The following is a 21,956-nucleotide window of genomic DNA, read 5'->3' on the forward strand; positions in this document are numbered from 1 at the left end:
TCAGACGCAAGGTTTTCACAATCACACAGTCACACTGCAAAAGCTATATCGTTTACAAGCTATAGCATTATATCTTCAAGAATCAAGGCTACTGGAACACAGCTCAACAGTTTCAGGTACTTCCCTCCAGCCACTCCAGTATGCCATAAATTAAAAAGGGATATCTATATAATACATTAATGTACTCTTCACTCACCTGCTCTAAATTGTCAAAGTTATCTATAGAGCCATTATTTTCAACTTTTTTTAAATTCACAAACATTCTTTTTAAATCTCAAATTTCCTTTCTCTGACATACTAAATGTGATATGCTATATATTCATTTGAAATAAAATTGATTGTAAGTCTGTATGACAGGTTGAAAAATGTCCTCCACAAAAGACACATTCAAGTCTTAATCCACATTCCTGTGGATGGGAATCCATTTGTAAGCAGAGTCTTTAAATATGTTAAGGTGTGTCAGCATGTGTAATCTTATGTTAATAGAATCTTAGAAGATCCTGTTTAAATAAGGCCAAATTGAATCAGGGTGGGCCTCAATCTACATAACTTTAACTTTATAAGGAGAGGAAATCTAGACAGAGATGACTGAGCAGAAGAAGTAGAAGCCAGAAGTCAGAAGAAGCCAGAGAATGAGGCAGAGATACAAACTAAGAACCCCAAGCATTCCGGCAAGACAGCACCAGAATGCCACAGACTCATAATAAACTAGTTTGTCAAAACCCTGATTTTGGACTTTTAGCCTCCAAAACTGTCAGCCAGTAAGTTCCTGTTGCTAAGCGAACCAGTATGTGGTATTTGTAAAACTAAGACAAGTCCGAACCCCAGGTCCTATGGGTGTCAACTCATTTGTAAATGGTATCTTCATTGATACCATTTAGTTGAAGACAAACTGAATCACAGTGGGTCTTAATCTAGTATGACTGAGGTCCTCGAGAGCAAAGGAAATTTGGACATAGTAGGAGAAACCAGAGATCTCAGAAGTAGACAGATTGCCAGGTGACGAGACAGCAATTGAGCCACCACCAGAACAATACAGATTTGAGAGATTTCATATTTCTAGTGTCCAAACCTATGAGACAATAAATTCCTGTTGTTTAAAACAACTAGTCTCTGGTATTTGGTGTGATAGCCCTGGCAAAATAAGACAGTCTGTTTTGTACATTTCTCAATATCTCATCGGGGTAAATAGAAACCATGGTGGAAAATCCAAGCTCTAGAGATTCCAGGATGTGATTTCTCATAATTTCAAAGAAGGGTGAATACTGAGGATAACTTTTTCACATTTTCTCTCTTTCTAACCACTTGAAACTCAGTTTCTCGGTTCTCTATAGGCCTAAGTTGTAGGGGTTTTTGTTGTTTGTTTTTGGGCTTTTAAAAGCGGGAATTTAATAAGGTGCTAGTTTACAGTTCTAAGGCCAAGAAAATGTCCTAAGTTGCAATTTAATGTGAGTAAACATGGTGCATGCTTCAAGATGTAGTTCTACAAGCTAACAAGGAGAAATTCTCACAAGCCCCACCTTTCCCTGCTAAAATTGGAAGGCTATGACCCTGAAGTTCACTTTAGAGCAAGCACAAAAATTACTGCAATGGTGTGCAATTTGGCTTCTGTCGGTTTGTCTCCTTTAGTTACAGAGAGCCCCCACTCTCTCTCTGTGCTTGTAAACCCCAAATAAAGATCCTCTCCTCTTTACTCTACTCACTGCCAGTGCCCACCCCATTACCCCAGATGGAAAGAGTGGAGGTTCCTCTTGGTGGCAGCATACTTAGCTCTCTGATGTCTAGGCAGGCTGAAGAATGAACACCCCAATATCTTCCTATTTTTAAACACCTTGCCCTTAGGAATTTTGGTCAGACATGGTAGGAAAGTCAAATGTGTAAAAGATGTTACTTCAAGGACTCTGAATCTGGAGATGAACCTTAAAGAGTCAGAGATTACACAGTCCCTGTTGCTCCAAAGACTGCCTGTTGGATACCTCAGTCCCCTTTCCACTTCCAATTCCCTCCTCTATTTTTTGCTTTTTTTCCTTATCATTGATGTTTTCTTCAGAGAATGTGCAATTGAGTGAGCAAAGGCAACTCATATCATCTATCACTCTGCTAGTAGATCTGATGAAGATACATTTTATAGGCAGAATCTAATTTGGACTCAACAACAGAATCCTCCTGAGACCAGTAACCATGGGTAATTGAGAAATCACAACATACCCTCTTGTAAATTTTAGTCTTCAAGAAGAAACCTAGTTTGGCTTTTGAACTTGAACATATCCTTAGGAACCTGCTAACTTAGCAAAAACTCTCACAAGTGAGAGCTTGCCTTGAGTGGGAGAGTGACTCAGTAGTGGTGCAAAAAGCAAGACATTAAATAGCTAAGACTGGCTTATTAGTCTCAGTAAAGATTACTAAAGAAGAATAAGAAACTACAGGGACTGAGATAAGGAATGAGGCAGTTCAGTTTGACAAACTTCTTCAATCACCACATGCTCCATTATTTCCCTCCTGCTTACTGTAGCTTCAGAATAGCAACATCTCCCCCTCAAAATAATCATGGTTTATAAGTGCATGTGCACATATTTACAGGTCATATATGTAATATGCAAGTGTTACAGATAAAATTATTGTATGTACTTGTGCAACATGTTTATTAAATGAGCTGAACTCAGCAAGATATAATGAAGAAACAGCTTTATTTTTCCTTCACCACTGTCTACAAACACCCTTGGTCAGACCTCTCTTCAAAGCCTCTTGAATGACTCTAGGATAGAGACGTAGTTCTTTGCTCTCTTGCGACTTTACTAAGTTCTCTTGACATTTATAATAGATTTTCAATGGAGTTGCCTGTATTTTTCAAGTACTCAATCATATTGTTTGGAAATATGGAGATGTAAATTTTTCCTTTCTAACTTTTATACTTTTAACTTCATTATCTTTTCTGAGTGCATTGGAGAAATAGGAAAAGTGATAGTGAGTGTCCTTGTCTTGTGGTTTTTAAATGCATGGTTGAGGGTGCAGTACAAGTATACTCTAGCATAATGTAAGTGGAGACATGCTTTGCTCATATCTAGTGATTTCATCTCTAAGAATTTAGTCTAGAGGCATACTTAGAGATTCAGACGATTTATTTTTATCAGATTCTTCATAGCAGTATTCTTTGTAATGGTGAAAAATTAAAACAATCTAAATGTTCAACACTGAAGAATGGATAAATAAATTATGGTGTAGCCATATGATGAAATAAGACTGTATTAATTATCTATAATAATAAAAATTATCCCAAAACTTAGTTGATTAAAGTAATAAGCTCATAATATCTATTTTCTTTTCTGCACATCAGAAACCTAGGAGCATGGTCGTTAGCTGGTAGTTCTGCCTCAGGACCTACCATGAGATTGCAGTTACGATGTTCCCCAGGCTGTGGTCATCTGAAAACTTGCCTAGGGCTGGAGTGTCTGTTTCCAAGGAGGCTCACACACAAGGCTTGGTAAGTTAGTGTGGGTTGTTGGCAGGAGGTCTCACTGCTTAACCACAAGGATTTCTCCATGGGACTTCTTGAGTGTCCTCATGATATTTCAGCCCTGGCTTTCCCCCTGATGAGTGATCCAAAAGGGACCCTACTGACTCCATAGTCGTTCTGACTCAGTATAGGAGATGGATAAATAGGGCATGGGTACTGGAGGCAGTAATTTCTGGGGGTCGTCTGGGGACCTGACCATCCCAGTCTGTGTGCTGACTCCTAATGATTCATGGCCCTCGCACATGCAAAATATGCTCATCCCTTCATAAAGCTTCCAAAGTTTAACTCATGTCAGCATCAGGTTCAAGTCTAGAATCTCACCATCTAAATCAGTTTGAGGTGTAGATGAGGTTTTTTGGGTATATTCCTTAAATATATCTCCTTGTGTACATTTCCTCTCAGTCTGATGACGTGAATTAGAGACAAATTATCTCGCCCTTCCCACACCTAATTATAATGCGGGACATGCATAGGATAATTGCTATAAATACTCCCATTCAAAGAGGGGAAAAGCAGAAGGTACACATAGCAATTTTGGATCCAGCTGGGCAATGTTATCAGTTCCTTAATTAGGACTTGGGCCTGCTCCTTCCTGGGAATGATTCTCCAAGGCTTTGGTTTTATCCTCTAGAATCTAAATACTCAGACTGCTTCAAAGTTTACAGGTCTCAAGGCCTCTTCTCATTTTATTGGCTCTGTCAATTCAGTCCAAGCTGATGGTGTTTCTACTGATACGGAATTAAAAAAATTTTTTTGTAGTAACCACAAAGGGTTCATTCCATTAGACAAAAGCCACACCAGTAAGTGTCTTCATGAAATTCCCTTTTCAACCTTATGTTTTTCCTGAAATTGCTATGGGACAATGCTCTTAAGGTTCTTGAAGCCCTCTAGTTCTCTGAAATACCACTTGGATTTTTCTTAGTCATTAAAACAGGATTTTACAATTATAACCTCATTTTTACATTTAGGCTATGTTTTCTGGTGAGGTCCTGAATTTATCTTTGCCTGGAAATTATTGAACAATTTTAGCGTTGTTTGTCATCTGGAGAGGCTCAAAAATTTCAGAAGCAGAAATTTCTGGCTCTTTTCTGTTTAATTTATCTCTCCTCTCACATATTGCTATAAGCAGTAAGAAGAAACGAAGCAGCACTTTCAATGCCCTGTCTGGAAATCTCCCTAGCTTGATCACCCAGTTTGTCAGATACATATTCTTTTTCCATAAGGCTGTATGTGACAGTGTTCCTAAATTTTCTGTCACTATCTAAGAAGAATCCCTATCTTCTGGTTTCCCATTTTTCTCTAAGCCATCACTAGGAGCCTCCTTGAAAGTCATTATGCTGCTTCTGCTAATTTCAAAGCACTTCATGCTTTTACTTCTCAAAGTCTTTCCCTGGCCTGGTCCTGAAGCCACTCCCACGTTTTAGGTTTTTGTTGTGTCAAGCACATCTCTTCTATTAGCAAGATCATTATTGTTTATCAATATGCAAGTTACCCAACTTGTAAACATTTTAAACAAAAAGTATCCATTATATCACATGACTACCATCAGGGTCACTGAAGCCACTTAGCTGGGTGTTCCTTCTGAGTCTCATGAGGCTGCAGTCAACACATTGCCCAGGGCTGTAGTCATCTGAAAACTTGTCTGGGACTAGAAGATCTGCTTGCTTAATGACCAACTCAAATACCAGGCGAATTAGTGCTAGTTATTGGCAGGAGGACTCAATTCCTCACCAAGTGACTCTCTTTATAGTGCTGCTTGAGTCCTTAAGACATGTCAGCTGGCATTTAGGTGTTAATATGTAAATGAGGGAACTTGGATCTTGGATCTTGCTGCCAAGGGGTTAAAAGCCAGGAGACTCAGTTGCTACTAAATCATAGAAAAAAAACCCCTAACAATGTTGTCATTGTTGCTGTCTGATTCCATAGCACCAGTCACTAAATTGGAAACAAAAGTTGCAACATGCCAAAAAATTGTGTAATATTTACCAGCACCATTCAGTAATATGGCCTTAACCATACCTCCTTGAACTATTCATAACTTGTCAAGAACAGCAGTTTGCAGCAAGGGCACATGGTATATACTAGTATTAAAATTGCTTTGTCTTAGAGTTGAGGGTAAGGATATTTAAAAATACATTATGAAGAAGACTGCTTGCTTATGTTAGAGTGAAGATACTGTGGCTGAAAAGACACTACAGTAAATGTGAGGTTAGGAATTAACAAGTGATTCTGATTATTAAATCAGTGTCTAGATATTTCCTTTTACTTTCTAAGTGTATTAGAATAGACAGAGGGAAATACCTGAAATCTCTGAATTGAATTCCAGCTGCCTTGATTTCTGATATTGTTATACAGCCTTTATTTTGTGCCCTGTGAGCATAAAAAACCTTGTGACTAACCTTCGTTTGTATCCATTTATGCACTTGTTCAACTTTAGAGTCTTGTAATCACTAAATACAGCCCCTAAGGTTTATTGATGAAGGGTCTTGGGTCATCCCAGAATTAATCCACCCCAGGTCCAAAATTATCTTGATAACTGAGACTGGCTCTAACTAAGGTGGGCCTGCCTAAACATGCACAGTAGCTTAGACTTTAACCTACAAGTCACCTATACCTCATTTTCTTACATTTGTTCTATGACTAACTATGCAGTCATATGTATATAAAATAAATAGATCACATCTAATTATATCATCTGGAGCCACTGTGCTCATTTCCTAAACCCTGCCCTTCTCTTTCCCTAACAGTTTAGGGAGACAGATTTTGGGCCATTAGGCCATCTGCTCTCCTACGACATACCTAACAATAAATTTTTTTCTCTTTCAAACTCCAGCATCTCAGAAATTGGAACTGGTTATTGAACGTGTGGGGTAAAAGAATCCACGGCCTTTATCCAGCAACACTACCAGTTTGACACTTAAAAATTACATGATTAAAACCCTCCAACTGCCCCTCCCCGGCCCCGACGGGCTGGCGGGCTGCCCTGAGGAGGCGGGGAGGGGAGGACTGGGCCGGCCGGCGGGCGGGCTACCATGCCGAACTTCTGCTGCCCCCAACTGCACGCGGAAGAGCACACAGTCCGACCTGGCCTTCTTCAGGTTCCCGCGGGACCCGACCAGATGCCAGAAGTGGGTGGAGAATTGTAGGAGAGCAGACTTGGAAGATAAAACACCCGGTCAGCTAAATAAACATTATCGGTTATGTGCCAAACACTTTGAGACCTCTAGGATCTGGAGAACTATACATTTTGCAGAGGCATCAGAAAACTAAAGAATGATTGGGTTATTTTATTTCTCAAAATTAATTGAAGCAGATACTTGTGAAGTCATTGGGAGAGTCCTTATAGGACAGTTCTTCGAGATAATGCTATACCAACAATATTTGATCTTACCAGTCATTTGAACAATCCACATAGTAGACACAGAAAACGAATAAAAGAATTGCATGAAGATGAAATCAGGACACTGAAACAGAAAAAAATTGATGAAACTTCTGAGCAGGAACAAAAACATAAAGAAACAAACAACAGCAGTGCTCAGAACCCAAGTGCAGAAGAAGCGGGCGAAGAACAGGATGAAGATATTTTACCTTTAACTCTTGAAGAGAAGGAAAACAAAGAATACCTAAAATCTTTATTTGAATTTTTGATTCTTATGGGAAAACAAAACATACCTCTGGATGGACATGAGGCTGATGAACTTCCTGAAGGTCTCTTTACTCCTGATAACTTTCAAGCACTGCTGGAGTGCCGAATAAATTCCGGTGAAGAGGTTCTCAGAAAGCGCTTAGAGACAACAGCGGTTAACACATTGTTCTGTTCAAAAACACAGCAGAAACAGATGCTAGAGATATGTGAGAGCTGCATTCGGGAAGAAACTCTCAGGGAAGTGAGAGACTCACACTTCTTTTCAATTATCACTGATGATGTGGTAGACATAGCAGGGGAAGAGCACCTGCCTGTGTTGGTGAGGTTTGTGGATGAATCTCATAATCTGAGAGAGGAATTTGTGGGCTTCCTCCCTTATGAAGCAGATGCAGAAATTTTGGCTGTGAAATTTCACACTACAATAACTGAGAAATGGGGACTAAACATGGAATACTGTCGTGGACAGGCGTACATTGTGTCCAGTGGATTTTCTTCCAAAATGAAAGTTGTTGCTTCCAGACTTCTAGAGAAATACCCTCAAGCTGTCTACACACTCTGCTCTTCCTGTGCCTTAAATATGTGGTTAGCAAAATCGGTGCCTGTTATGGGAGTATCTGTTGCATTGGGAACAACTGAGGAAGTTTCTTCTTTTTTCCATCGGTCACCGCAACTACTTTTAGAACTTGATAATGTAATTTCCGTCCTTTTTCAGAACAATGAAGAAAGGGGTAAGGAACTGAAGGAAATTTGCCATTCTCAGTGGGCAGGCAGGCATGATGCTTTTGAAATTTTAGTGGGACTCCTGCAAGCGCTTGTTTTATGTTTAGGTGGTGTAAATAGTGACACAAATATTAGGTGGAATAACTGTATAGCTGGCCGAGCATTTGTACTCTGTAGTGCCGTAACAGATTTTGATTTCGTTGTTACCATTGTTGTTCTTAAGAATGTCCTATCTTTTACAAGAGCCTTTGGGAAAAATCTCCAGGGGCAAACCTCTGATGTCTTCTTTGCAGCTAGCAGCTTGACTGCAGTGCTGCATTCACTAAATGAAGTGACAGAAAATATTGAATTTTGGTTTGAGGAAGCCACAAATTTGGTAACCAAACTTGATATTCACATGAAACTCCCTGGTAAATTCCTCAGAGCTCAGCAAGCTAACTTGGAATCTCAGTTAACCTCGGAGAGTTACTATAAGGAAACCCTAAGTGTTCCAACAGTGGAGAACATTAGTCAGGAACTTAAAGATATATTTTCAGAACAGCACCTCAGAGCTCTTAAATGTTTATCTCTGGTACCCTCTGTCATGGGACAGCTCAAATTCAATACGTCAGAGGAACACCATGCTGACATGTACAGAAGTGACTTACCCAATCCTGACACACTCTCAGCCGAGCTTCATTGTTGGAGAATCAAGTGGAAACACAGAGGAAAAGATATAGAGCTTCTGTCTACCTTTATGAAGCCCTCCATCTACCTGACATCAAGTTTTTTCCTAATGTTTATGCTTTGTTGAAGGCCTTATGTATTCTTCCTGTGATGAAGGTTGAGAATGAACGCTATGAAAACGGATGAAAGCATCTCAAAGCATACCTGAGAAACACTTTGACAGACCAAAGGTCAAGTAACTTGGCTTTGCTTAACATAAATTTTGATATAAAACATGATTTGGATTTGATGGTGGACACATACATCAAACTCTATACAACTAAGTCAGAGCTTCCTACAAGTAATTCAGAAACCATTGAAAATACTTAAAAGACTTCATTTTCATCTTACGTTTGGACATCTTACATCTTACATGTGAGGTGTATGTAAGCTGTTTAATCACTGACTATCTTTGCCTATAGGTCTCCCATTGAATACATTAGTCATTAATAATCTACCTATTTAAAGGGCCCTGGTTTGAACTCTCATGCTTTGAAGACCCATCTGTTCTTTCAGAAGATAGCATTGAAAGTGCCACATATCATTTTTGGGTGATCTTTGTTAGTGGCACTCTGGAATTACTTTAAGTCATTTTAGATATAACATTAATCATCACTGTGGATCCAGTTTCAGTCCACTTATCAGTACTTTGAAGAAATAAATTTTGAGGAGATGTGGAAGGAAGGAATGCATTTTGTAAAATGTTAAAATGAGGCTCACAGCTGACTAGTAGGACTTTTAAGTATGTTATTAAGAATCTGAATTGGACAGTTAAGGGAATTACCAGAGAGTGAGAGAAACTAAGCTTGTCAAACAAAGATTACAGTATAGATTTTGTCTTTATCAAATGAACCTAAAGGAACAAGTTACAGTTAAAAGTTTGAATGCCTTTTTCCACATCTGGCTGTTGCTGTTTACATTCCTTTGTTGAGCCTACACCTTCAAAAACTTTTTAGCAGGTATGTGTTGAACACTTCTGTTTCATGGTCAAGACAGAATCAGAAGCCATGAATACTGATAGCTGATTTGTCTCTTTTCTTCTATTTCCATGACTATATCTACTGCCTCACCTTGATTTATAAGCAAAACCTGGGAAACCTACAAAAATAAGTGTTTTGTGGGTTATCTAGGAATAATACAGAAAATATTGCTGTTATTTTTGGTGAAGAAAATCAATTTTGTACAGTTTATTTCAATCTAAATAAAATGTGAATTTTGTTTAAAAAAAAAAACCCTCCAACTCTGAAGAAGGTAAACTTCTCCATTTTTGCATTACAATCTATGGAATCTCTTGAGTGCATACACTGTCTGGTTTATATTTATCAGAATCTTTATTGATGGAGTGCTTCAGATCGGGGAGGGAAACCCTACCTGTTTTAATGGCCTGACTTAAGTGTCTAGGAAATAAATCTTCTTTGTTCTCCTAGGCTAGAATGGAACAACTTTAACAGGGTTTTAGCCTTTCTTTTCCTTTATAAAACATGCTCAGCAAACTGCACTAGTTACCTCCAGTTTGGTGAATTTTTATATTACAACCATGACATTTGCAGTGTTTTATAAAGCAACTAATTTAATAAAATTGCTATTGTGAGGGCTTTAAAAAAAAGATAGTCATCCTGCCAAATTTAAAATTAATATCTGTGGTAGCACAGATAAAATATATGTACATGCATACATGAGTATGTTAAATGGGAAAGGGAGAACTAACTTCCTTTAAAGATCCTCCCAGAGTTATTTCTTAGTAATATTCTTTTGGCTATTTAATATTCAATTCTAGTTAACAAGCACAAACATTTATATTTTCTCTTAATTGGATAAACTGCCTCCACAATTTCTCCTAAAAAGATAAAATTTAAAGGTGAAATATAAAATGTTCCTGTACAACTTTTTGAAATAGAAAGACAAAGAGAAGTTTATTCAACCTAGATATGAAACTTTCAAAAATATACCAGGCTTGAGATCCTTTAAATCTGTTTCTGAAATTAATGCAGAAGTTGTTTTCTTTCCTTTGGATTTGAGGACAGTTCATGTTCATCAACTTATTTAATGTATAGCTCAGGATCCTGGAAGTCTTTCATAAGTATCTTTCTGTTCACTTGATCAGAGTTACTGGGGTGTTTGTGCAAAATTTTCACTGAAAAAACCCTGAAATCCAGTTTACACAATTGCTCAAGCATCAACTTTGAGAAGAAACCTGTATTTTTCCTTTCTATGTCTAGTGGCAGACTTAAGTTTTATCATTCTTTTATATCATGAACATTAGAAAACTTTAGCATTTTATCTGTTCTTTTGACTTTCCACTATTACTTTGTAATATTTGCTAGGATATTTCACCATTGTGTATTTTGCCTTCTCAGCTTCTTGTAAGTTTCTTGAGGTCAATAACTATGTCTTCCATATCTTTTCTTCCTCTTATTGGTTATTAACATGGTGAAAAGGCACACTTTTGGGAAGATTAATAGGCTTTTAATTAAAATAAATTTTAGACAGCAGAAATTGAAGTCTGGAATGTGTTTACTTCCTGTACTTTGTGCTGTTGTTGTCATATATTTTACTTCTACATATACTGTAACTCCATAAGTAATTTTTTTGCTTTAAAGAGTCATTTATCTTTTAATGTAATTAAGAAAGGGGAAAATGATAGCCTTTTATATATACCCACATATTTACATTCATGATACTCTTAATTCCTTCCTATAGATCTGATTTTCCATTTGGTATAATTCCTGCTCAGCCTGAAGAATTTCCTTTAGTATTTCTTGTAGTAGAGATTTGTTGGTGATGACTGTCTCAGTTTTCATACATTTAACAATGTCTTTATTTCACCCCCACTTTGGATATGTTTTAGTTTTATATATTATTCAAGATTGACTTTTTTCCCCACTATCAGCACTTTAAAAATATCTTCCCATTGTTTCCTGGCCTCCATTGTTTCTGATGAGAACTCAAATAACCTCCTTGTCTATATGTAATGTAACTTTTTCTTAGCTGATTAAAGATCTTATCTTTAATTTTCAGGCAGTTTGAATATTTTATACCTAAGTATTTTCTTTGTATTTATCCTTGTTGTGATTTGATGAGCATGGTGAACATGTGGACAACACTTTGTAGGGAGTTTGGATTGAGACTAACTCTTTTAAGGGATTTTGAATTCTGTTCTGGTCAATAGATGAATTACTAGAGGGTCTTCTAAATCCTTTCAAGCTTAATTTTGGGCTCTGTTGGGGTAGATCTATTTTGTTGTTTTCCTTAGTCCTAGTGTGTGGCCTTTTATCTAGTGTATAGCCATTATTCCCAAGGCGCGGCCTTTCAGGTCTTGTCTAGATGTCCAAGATGCTCAGTATGAGTCTATCCTGACAGGAACAAAACTCCAATGTCTTCCAGCACTATACAGTCTCTTGTGTCTGTTTGTCTCTTAGTCCTGAGCAGCCACTCTCTGCCATGCCCCATGAAGTCTCATGCTCCTCATCTACAACCAAGACTGAAGGCAAATACCCATGTAGACTTCTATGGCCCCTACTCTATGGTACCTTGCCTGACAAATTCCAGCCACCTTGGCAGCCCTGAACTCTTATTTCCCTCCTCAGCTAAGTGTTCTAGTTTGCTCGCTGCTGGAAAGCAATATACCAGAAACAGAATGACTTTTAAAAGATGTAATTTAATAAGTTGCTGGTTTACAGTTCTAAGGCCAAGAAAATGTCCCAACTAAAACAAGTATATACAAATATCCAATCTAAGGTATCCAGGGAAAGATACCTTGGTTCAATGAAGTTCAGGGTTTCTCTCTTAAGTGGAAGGGCACATGGCAAGCACAGTCAGAGTTTCTCTCTCAGCTGGAAAGGCACATGGAGAACATGGTCAGGGTTCTTCTCTCATCTGGAAGGCCACATGGCAAACACGGCATCATCTGGTAGCTTCTTCTCCTGGCTTCCTGTTTCATGAAGCTCCCTGGGAGGCATTTTCCATCTTCATCTCCAAAGGTTGCTGGTTGGTGGACTCTGCTTATCATGGCCTGTCATTCTGCTCTCTCTGAATCTCCCATTCTCCAAAACATTTCCTCTTTTATAGGACTTCAATAAACCAATCAAGACCCACCCAAATGGATGGAGACATGTCGTCACCTAATCCAGTTTAACAACCGCTCTTGACTAAATCACATCATCTAGGGAGATGATCTGATTACAGTTTCAAACATATAGTATTGAATAGGGATTATTTTACCTTTATGAAATGGGATTTATATTAAAATATGGCTTTTCTAGGGAGCATACTTCTTTTCAAACCAACACACTCAGCAAAGCCATTTATTCTGTCTTGGAATCTATCTTCATTTTCTGTGGTTTACAAAGTAGTCTTAGGTAGAAATCATGGGTGAATAAGGCACTTACTTTACATGTGTTCCCTAATCTCAAATTTCTAAGTCTTTTGCTGCCTCTTTTCCATAGCCAGAAAATTGTTGCCTTACATATTTTGTCCAGTTTTATGGCTATTTACAGTGGAAAGGTGTTTTTGTTTCCCAGCTTCTATGACAAATACCATACAGTGGATTGAGTTGAACAGTGGGAATGTATTGTCTCACGATTCTGGAGGCTGGAAGCCTTGTTCCCTTCTGGAGTCAGTACTGTATTGGTGCTCTGGTGAGCTGGCAATCCTTGGGTTCCTTGGCTTTCCCATAACATGACACTGTCCTCACCTCTCTCTTCCTTGTTCTGTTGACTTCCAGCTTCTACTTCCTCCCTGTGGTTTTCTCTTCATGAGCCTCCTATAATAGACTAAGACCCATCCTCACTCAGTTGGCTGCTCCTTAATTAAAAACAACATCTTCAAGAAGTCCTAAATATAATGGGTTTACACTCACAGTAATGGATTAAGATTAAGAATGCTTTTTCTGGGGTTCATGTGCAATCTGTCACCAAGAGAAAGCTTAATACCAGTATTCCATCATTGCACAAACCAAAAGTCATCCAAGGTTAGGATAAAAGCTGTTATGAACACCATGGCATCGCTTCTTAAATGAATGAGTGAAAGCTGTAAGCCTGCAATTCATTATTAAAAGCAACATATATGATTTATGAAAGAAGTTTAAAGAGTGTCTGGCATATAATAAATACTAAATAAATGTTATCTGTATCAGTTATATACTGATAACAAATCACCCCACATAATAATTGTGGCTTAAAACAGCAATTATCATTTTTCACAAATTTATAGTTACCTGGGCAGCTGTGCTGATGAGGGCAGGACATATCTGGGCTCTTTCACATGTGTGAAGCTCATTGGACTGTTATCCAATCTTGATGGCCTCAGATGGTATGACTGAGTCTACCAAGTGAGTTTCATCCACCATCAGACTAGTTCTCATGGTGATGACAGAGCACAGGGAGGAAATAGAAACCTTTTACAACTTTCTGAAGCTACTACTTGCATCAACTTGTTCCAATCACACTGACTGAAGAAAGTCACATAGTGAAGCCCGAAGTCAGTGTGGGAAAGCATGGATATAGTAAGGCATTTAAATTGGGCCTATACAAATATTTCAGAAAGACTCTCCCACCCCAATCTACACCAGCCAGCATCTCCTTCACCCTCCAGCAGTTATCCTCTGGAGTTAACCTCCGATTACTCAACCTTGACCCTCTGGCAATGCATTCCTACAGTAAACCCCCCTTATTCAATCTCCACACTCTGACAGTTACACCTTGGAAAACTGAAACAGCATTTTAATTTTAAACTTCACCAATGGAAGGCTGCTAACTCCCAAAAACCCAACAATGAAAACCCACCTAACCCCTACCCCCAACTCCCTACTCCTAAACCATAAAAATCCTATACCCTGCGGCCTCAAGGCAGCCATTTCTCTCCCTCTTGAAATGCTGCCCTGGGTGGCTCTGTTTCTCCCTGAAATAAAACTTTACCTGAAAAACAAACAAACAAAAAAATGGTCCATTAGTTCAATCAATATACAATACTACCCTTGATTATCATTATTATTTTCATTTAATCCTGAAAATAACTTACCACTATATTACACTAGTAACATTCTTCTATATCTCCGTATAGGAGGTTATGCTGGTCATTTTACAGTAAAACAACCCAGGAATGGCAGAGAACATACTGTTCACTTTCTTTTTTTCTTGAAAGAATTGGGTCTTATAATAAGGGACACACACGGATTATCAAAGAGTAAAAAAAAAAAAAAAAAAAAGTGTGTTTCACTTTCTCTCCATCACCTTCCTTACCCACCTAAATCCTATTAGCAAGAGACAACTGCAAATAAGAATTTAGTATTGCTAGAATATTTTGGAGGATGTTTCTCCTCATTGTCTATCTATCCCACTCCCTTAATCACTATGCTACATAGTTTTTGCAAGTGACAAGAGATTGAGCAAATTTATTCTTTTGATTTCCAAGAATTCTAGAATGCATGAAAGTGTAGCAATCCTCATAGAGATCAAGTCTATGCAAAATGACAATCTGCATTTGTTGATGGAAAGCTAGTGAGCAGATGAGCAATCTGCAAATTCCATTTGATGATTATCACAACTGGAATAACAGGACCCTTTGTAACTAGCTTTTCAATTAAGCGTTGATCAACTTTATCCTTTCACTTACTTATTCATTTGTTTATTCAAAGAATGAATCATCCGATCAATAAACACTTAGCATTGCCTACTTCAGTGATCCTCAATCAAAAGAATATCAGTTTTTGCACCACAAACTCTTCACAGATAAGCTGCCAAATTTTGGCCAGTGCATACATTTTTTCATGTATTATTAAAAACACTTTTTCTTCTTTATTAGAGAAGTTGTGATTTTTCAGAACAAACATGCTTAAAATTCAGGATTCCCATAAACCACCCCACCACTAACACTTTTCATTGGTGTGGAATATTTATTGCAATTGATGATAGCACATTTTTATAATTATATTATTAATTAGAGTCCATGATCTAACTTAGGCTTCATTGTCTGGTAGCCTTGTTCCATGGAGTTTTAAAAATATTTATTTTGTTACCATATATACAGTCCAGCATTTCCCCTTTTAATCATATTCTCACATACATTTCAGTGCTGTTAATTATGTTCACAGTATTATGCTACCATCACCCTCATCCATTACCAAAGCAATTCCATCATTCCAAATAGGAACCATGTACATTTTAAGCCTTAACTCCCCATCCTGTATCCCCACCCCATCCCCTGGTAACCCATACACTAGATTCTGACTCTATGAGATTTTTTATTTTAATTGTTTCAAATCAGTACAATCATAAAATATTGTCCTCTAGTGTCCAGCTTTTTTCACTCAGCATGATGTCATCAAGGTTCATCATGTTGTCATATATATCAGGACATCATTTCTTTTTAGAGCTGAAAAATATCCCATCATATATATATGCCATATTTCATTTATCCTCTCGTTGGTTGATAGATACTTGAATGGCTTCCATTGTTTGGCATTGTAAATAATGCTGCTATAAACATCTGTGTGCAAATATCTGTTCAAGTCCCTCCTGTCAATTATTTTGTGCATATGCTGAATAGTGGGATTGCTGGGTCATATGGTAGTTTTGTACTTAGCTTTCTAAAGAACCACCAAAATGTCTTCACAGTAGCTGCACCAATTTACATTGCTACCAGCAATGAATAAATGTTCCCAATTATTCTGCATTCTCTCCAACACTTGTCATTTTCCATTTTTTAAATAGCAGCCATTCTAATGGGTATAAAATGGTATCTCATTGTGTTTTGATTTGCAATTTCCTGATGGATGTTGATGTTGACCATCTTCTCATGTGCTTTTTAGCCATTTGTATATCTTCTTTGGAGAGATGTCTGTTAAAGACTTTTGTGCATTTTTAAATTGGGTTGTTTGTCTATTCATTGTTAAGGTGAAGGATTTATTTATATATTCTGGATATTAATCCTTTATCGGATATGCTGTTTCCAAATATTTTCTTCCATTGTATAGGTTGTCACTTGACTTTCATGATAAATTTATTTGAGGAACAAAATTTTTAAATTTTGATGATGTCCCATTTATTTTTTATTTGTGTGTGTGTTTTGTATATAAAGTCTAAGAAACCATTGCCTAATGCAAAGTCCTGAAGATGCTTCCCTACATTTTCTTCTAGAAGGTTGATAGTTCTAGTTCTTAAATTAAGATCTTTGACCCATTTTTAGCTGTTAGGGAGGGATCTTCCTCCTTTTCTTTGCAAATAAGATCCAGTTGTCCATGTATCATTTGTTGAAGAGACTACGCTTTCTCAATTGAATGGTCTCTGCCACTTTGTCAAAAATCAGTTGGCCATAAATGTGAGTATTGATTTCTTCACTCTCAATTCAATTCCATTGGTCTATATATCTGTCTTGTGCCAGTGCTTGCTGTTTTGATTTCTGTGGCTTTGTTATAGTTTTTAAGATTAGGAAGTGCGAGTCCTCCAACTTCATTCTTCTTCTTCAAGATGGCTTTAGCTATTCAGAGTCCCTTACTCTTCCATATAAATTTGATGTTTGGATTTTCCATTTCTGCAAAAAAAGCTGTTAGAGTTTTTATTGGGATTGTGCTGAAACTATAAGTTGCTTTGGGTAGAATTGACATATTAACAATATTTAGTATTCCAATTCATTAACATGTAATGTCTTTCCACTTGTTTAGGTCTACTGTGATTTCTTTTGGCAGTGTTTTGTAGTTTTCCATGTACAAGTCCTTCACATTCTTGGTAGACTTATTCCTAAATATTTGATTCTTTTAGTTGTTATTGTGAATGGAGTTTTTTTCGAGAGTCCATTCTTCCAATTGTGAATAGAAACAGTACTGATTTTGGGATGTTGATCTTGTACCATCCCGGTTTACTGAATTCATTTATTAGCTCTAAGAGCTTTGTTAGGATTTTTTCATGATTTTCTGTATATCTGTAAACAGGAAAAGTTTTACTTCTTTCTTTCTTTACAACTTGCATATCTTTTGTTTTATTTTCTTGCCTAAATGTTCTGGCAACAACTTCTAGTACAATGTTTAGATAATAATGATGGCACTGGGCATTCTTATCTTGTTCCTGATCTTAGAGGGAAAGCTTTCAGTCTTACACCATTAAGTAGGATGTTTGCAGTAGTTTTTTCATATAGGCCCTTAATTGTGTTGAGAAAGTGTCTGGTTATTCCTAGTGTTCTAAGTGTTTTTATTATGAAGAGTGCTGTATTTTGCCAAATATCTTTTCTGCATCAATTGAGATGATCATTTTTCCCCTTCATACTGTTAATAGGATGTATTGCATTAATTGATTTTCTTATGTTGAATCAATCTTGAATACCAAGGATAAATCCCACTTGACCATGGTGTATAGTTCTTTCAATGTGCTCTTAGATTTCGTTTGCTTATAGTTTGTTGAAGATTTTTGCATCTATATTCATAAGAGATATTGGTCTATAGCTCTCCTTTTTTGTAGTATCTTTATCTGGCTTTTATATGAGGATGATGTTGGCCTCATAGAATGAATTAGGAAGTGTTCGAGCAGAACTGGAGTTATATTTTCCTGGAATGTTTGGTAAAATTCCCCTATAAAGTCATCTGGCCCTGGGATTTTCTTTATTGGGAGGTTTGGGGCTACTGATTCAATCTCTGTGTTAATAATTGGTTTGTTGAGTTTTTCTACTTCTTGAGCTAATGTAAGTAGTTTGTGTGTTTCTAAGAATTTGTTCATTTCATATAGGTCATCTAATTTATTGGCATATGATTGTTCATAGTATCCTCTTATGTCATTTTCATTTCAGTGGGGCAGTAGTAATGCCATTTTCATTATTTGTATCTAATTTTTTACTTTTTCAGTCTAGGTGAAGGTTTGTTAATTTTATTGATTTTTGATAGAACTAACTTTTGACTTTGTTGATTCTGTTTTTTTGTTTGTTTTGTTTTCTATTTCATTTATCTCCACTATAATCTTACTTATTTCCTTCCTTCTGCTCAGTTTGGGTTTAATTTGCTCTTCTTTTTCTAGTGCTTTTAGCTTTGAGATTAGGTTTTAGATTTGAAGAATTTCTTCATTTTTAACATAAGCATTTAGTGCTATAAAATTTCTTCTCAGCACTACCTTCACTGCATCCCATAAGTTTTGGTATGCTGTACTTCATTTTCATTGGCCTCAAGATATTTCCCAATATTGCTTCAGATTTCCTCTTTAACCTAACAATTATTTATGAGTATGTTGCTTAATTTCCACTTATTTTTGAAACTTTCTGCTCTGTTATTAATTTCCAGCATCAATCCATTGTGATAAGAGAATATATGTTGTGTGATTTCAATGTTTCTTAATTTATTGAGATTTGTTTTGTGGAACAACATATGATCTATCCTGGAAAGTAATCCATGTGCATTTGAGAAGAATGTTTTCGCTTTTTGTTGGGTGAAGTGTTTTGTATATGTCTACTAGGTCTAGTTGGTTTAAAGTCTTATACTTTCTTGTTGATCTTCTGACTAGATGTTCTATCCATTATTGAGAGTGATGTATTAACAGCTCCTACTATTAATGGAGAGCTGTCAGTTTCTCCCTTCAAATCTGCCACTATTTTTTCATATATTTTGGGTCACGGGTGTTAGGTCCATATATATTTATATTCATTACATCTTACTGTTGAATTGTCCCCCTTATCAGTATATAATGGCCATCTTTGTCCCTCCTAACTGCTTTTGACTTAACGTCTATTTTATCCATTATTAGTATAACCACCCCTGGTCTCTTTTGGTAACCTACTTGTATCTTGAAGACAGCACATAGTTGGATCATGCTATTTTATCCATCCTGCCAATCTATGCCTTTTGACTTAAGAGTTTAATCCATTTACATTTAAAGTTCCTACTGATCATACAGGACTTTTGTACCAGTTTGAAATTGTTGTATACCCCAGAAAAGCCATTGCTCTTTAGTCCTCATTCAGTATTGCTGGGTGGGATCTTTTTTATTGTTTTCAAGGAGATGTGACCCACCCAATTGTGGGTGGTAACTTTTGATTAGATGGTTTCCATGGAGATTTGTCTCCACCCATTCAAGGTGGGGTTGCTTAATGGAACCCATGAAGAGGGGATCATTTTGGTAAAAGCTTCAGAACCAACAAAACTCACACAACCAAAGACCTTTGGAGATACACAAGGAAAATGCCCCTGAGGAAGCCTTATGAAATGAGGAGAGAAAGCTAGCAAATGTTGCCATGTTCTCTCCCAGCTGAAGAGAAATCCTAAGCATCACCGGCCTTCTTGAACCAAGGTATCTTTTTCTGAATGCCTTAGTTTGGACATTTTTATAGCATTGCCTTAATTTGGTTATTTTCATGGCCTTAGTACTATAAATTTGCAGTTTAATAAATTCTTTTTTTAACAGCCATTCCATTTCTGGTATATTGCATTCCAGCACCTTAACAAACTAAAACAAACTTTCTTCTCCCATTTTGCTATTTTGCTTTCATAAGTCTTATACCTTTTGTACCCCTCAATTCCGTTAAGACCTAATTTTATATTTATTTGATTTTTTGTGTTGTTTCATGTTGTGTGCCTTCTCATTTCTATCTGGATATACTTTTATATGTATATATTTTTTGTTATCATGGTGCTGAAGTTTTACATCCTGAACGTATATAAAGTTTAAGTTTATTAGCATGCACTTTTTTTCCTCAGAAAAAAAAGCTTCTTTTTTTCTCTAAGCATGTCTTAATCTGTCCCTCATTTTTGAAAGAAAATAGACACAACTTATGACAAGGACCAACAATTAAGAGGAATGGTAAGATCAGTGCCTAGGAGAGTCTGCATTTCCCTAGTCATAAAAGGTTTTTGACTTTGTAGTATATAAAAGAGTGTGAATGAGGTTATAAATAATTTTTTTCTTCAAAAGTAATAGTACACTGAAGGGTGACCAAGTGAAGACTGCAATAACTGTGTGGTTTTATAGATACATAAAATTGTTAAACTGCAGAAGTTATTTCAGTAATTTATTGCTGACTTCAGCTCACAGCCCAAGTTATACACAAATAATTATACAGAGAGGAGTTAACAAAATGCTGGGGTTGGGGAATGGGGAAAGAAGTTGAATTTTACTATGCCATAAAGGTCAGGAAGGGAAGATCAGGGAAGGAAGTGATGAAGGTAAGCAGAGGCATTCCAGGATAAGAAAATAGCTGAGAGGTGACAGAAACTTCTAACTGGTCTGCCTTCTATGAAGGAATACCATGTGATTGATATAGCACATGTCCACCAGCTGAGACTCTACTGTCTAGCTCCCTTGCTTTTAAGCATGACCATGTGATGAACAGGAGGTGAACAGATGACTTTTGAGTCATCTGCTTAGAGACAAAGTCACTTACTTTGGGCTCTCTCTTTGTCAGACATGATGATAAACCCACTTCAATCATGTAAACTGTGGCATCACACCAGGAAAGGGTGAAGAGGCAAAATGTTAGGAACTTGGGTTCCTGAGTGACCATCTGGAGCAATTCACCTCTGAACTGCTTTCAAAGAGAAAAATAAACTCTGTCCAATTTAAGCACTCTATGTTATTATCTTTTGTTACAGCAACTTAACCTGAAGTATGATGCAATACTCACAGACACAGCAATGTGAAACAGTATGTTATATTCAGGGAAATCATTGTACTTGGAGCATCAAGGCATGAGTTGGGGAGAGGTAAGGGATGGGGCCGGAAGGGTAGGAAAAGCAGGAATCAGTATAGCTTTGTGTGTCAGGATATCATGACTGGTTTAGAGACACTGATGGTCTCCTATAAATCATTAATCCTGGCTGCAGAATAAACATCTAGTAACATTTCAGTGTTAGCCTCTAACACTCTTGGTCCTGAACCACCAGCCATGCTCTGTCTCCACACCTCCCCTTTATCAACCTGTGCTGGTTTGAAAGGATGTGTGTCCCCTAGAAAAGCCATGTTTTAATCCTAATCCCATTTTGTAAAGACAGCTGTTTCTTCTAATCCCTATTCAGCATTGCATGTTTGAAACTGTAATTAGATCATCTCCCTGGAGTGTGACACAATCAAGAGTGGTTGTTAAACTGGGTGGGTCTTGATAAGTTTGGAGTCCTATAAACACATTTTGGAGAATGGAGGAGATTTGGAGAGAGCAGAGAATGCTATAGCACCATGAAGCAGGGAGTCCAAGAGCCTGCAACTTTTGGAGATGAAGAAGGAAAACACCTCTTAGGGAGCTTCATGAAACCAGAAGCCAGGAGAGATATGCTGGCAGATAATGCCATGATTGCCATGTGCCTTCTCACTTGAGAGAGAAACCCTGAACTTCATTGGCCTTCTTGAACCAAGGTATCTTTCCCTGGATGCATTTGATTGGACATTTCTATAGACTTGTTTTAATTGG

The 21,956-nt window shown here is 37.2% G+C and overlaps 1 pseudogene; it reads left to right on the plus strand.

The window, feature by feature from the left end:
* Nucleotides 1-6,546: 6,546 nt before the first annotated feature.
* LOC143668477 (52 kDa repressor of the inhibitor of the protein kinase-like) lies at nt 6,547-8,952 on the plus strand (annotated as a pseudogene).
* Nucleotides 8,953-21,956: the final 13,004 nt, after the last annotated feature.

Source organism: Tamandua tetradactyla, chromosome 24 (genome assembly GCF_023851605.1).
Source record: "Tamandua tetradactyla isolate mTamTet1 chromosome 24, mTamTet1.pri, whole genome shotgun sequence".
In the NCBI taxonomy this organism is placed as follows: Eukaryota; Metazoa; Chordata; class Mammalia; order Pilosa; family Myrmecophagidae; genus Tamandua; species Tamandua tetradactyla.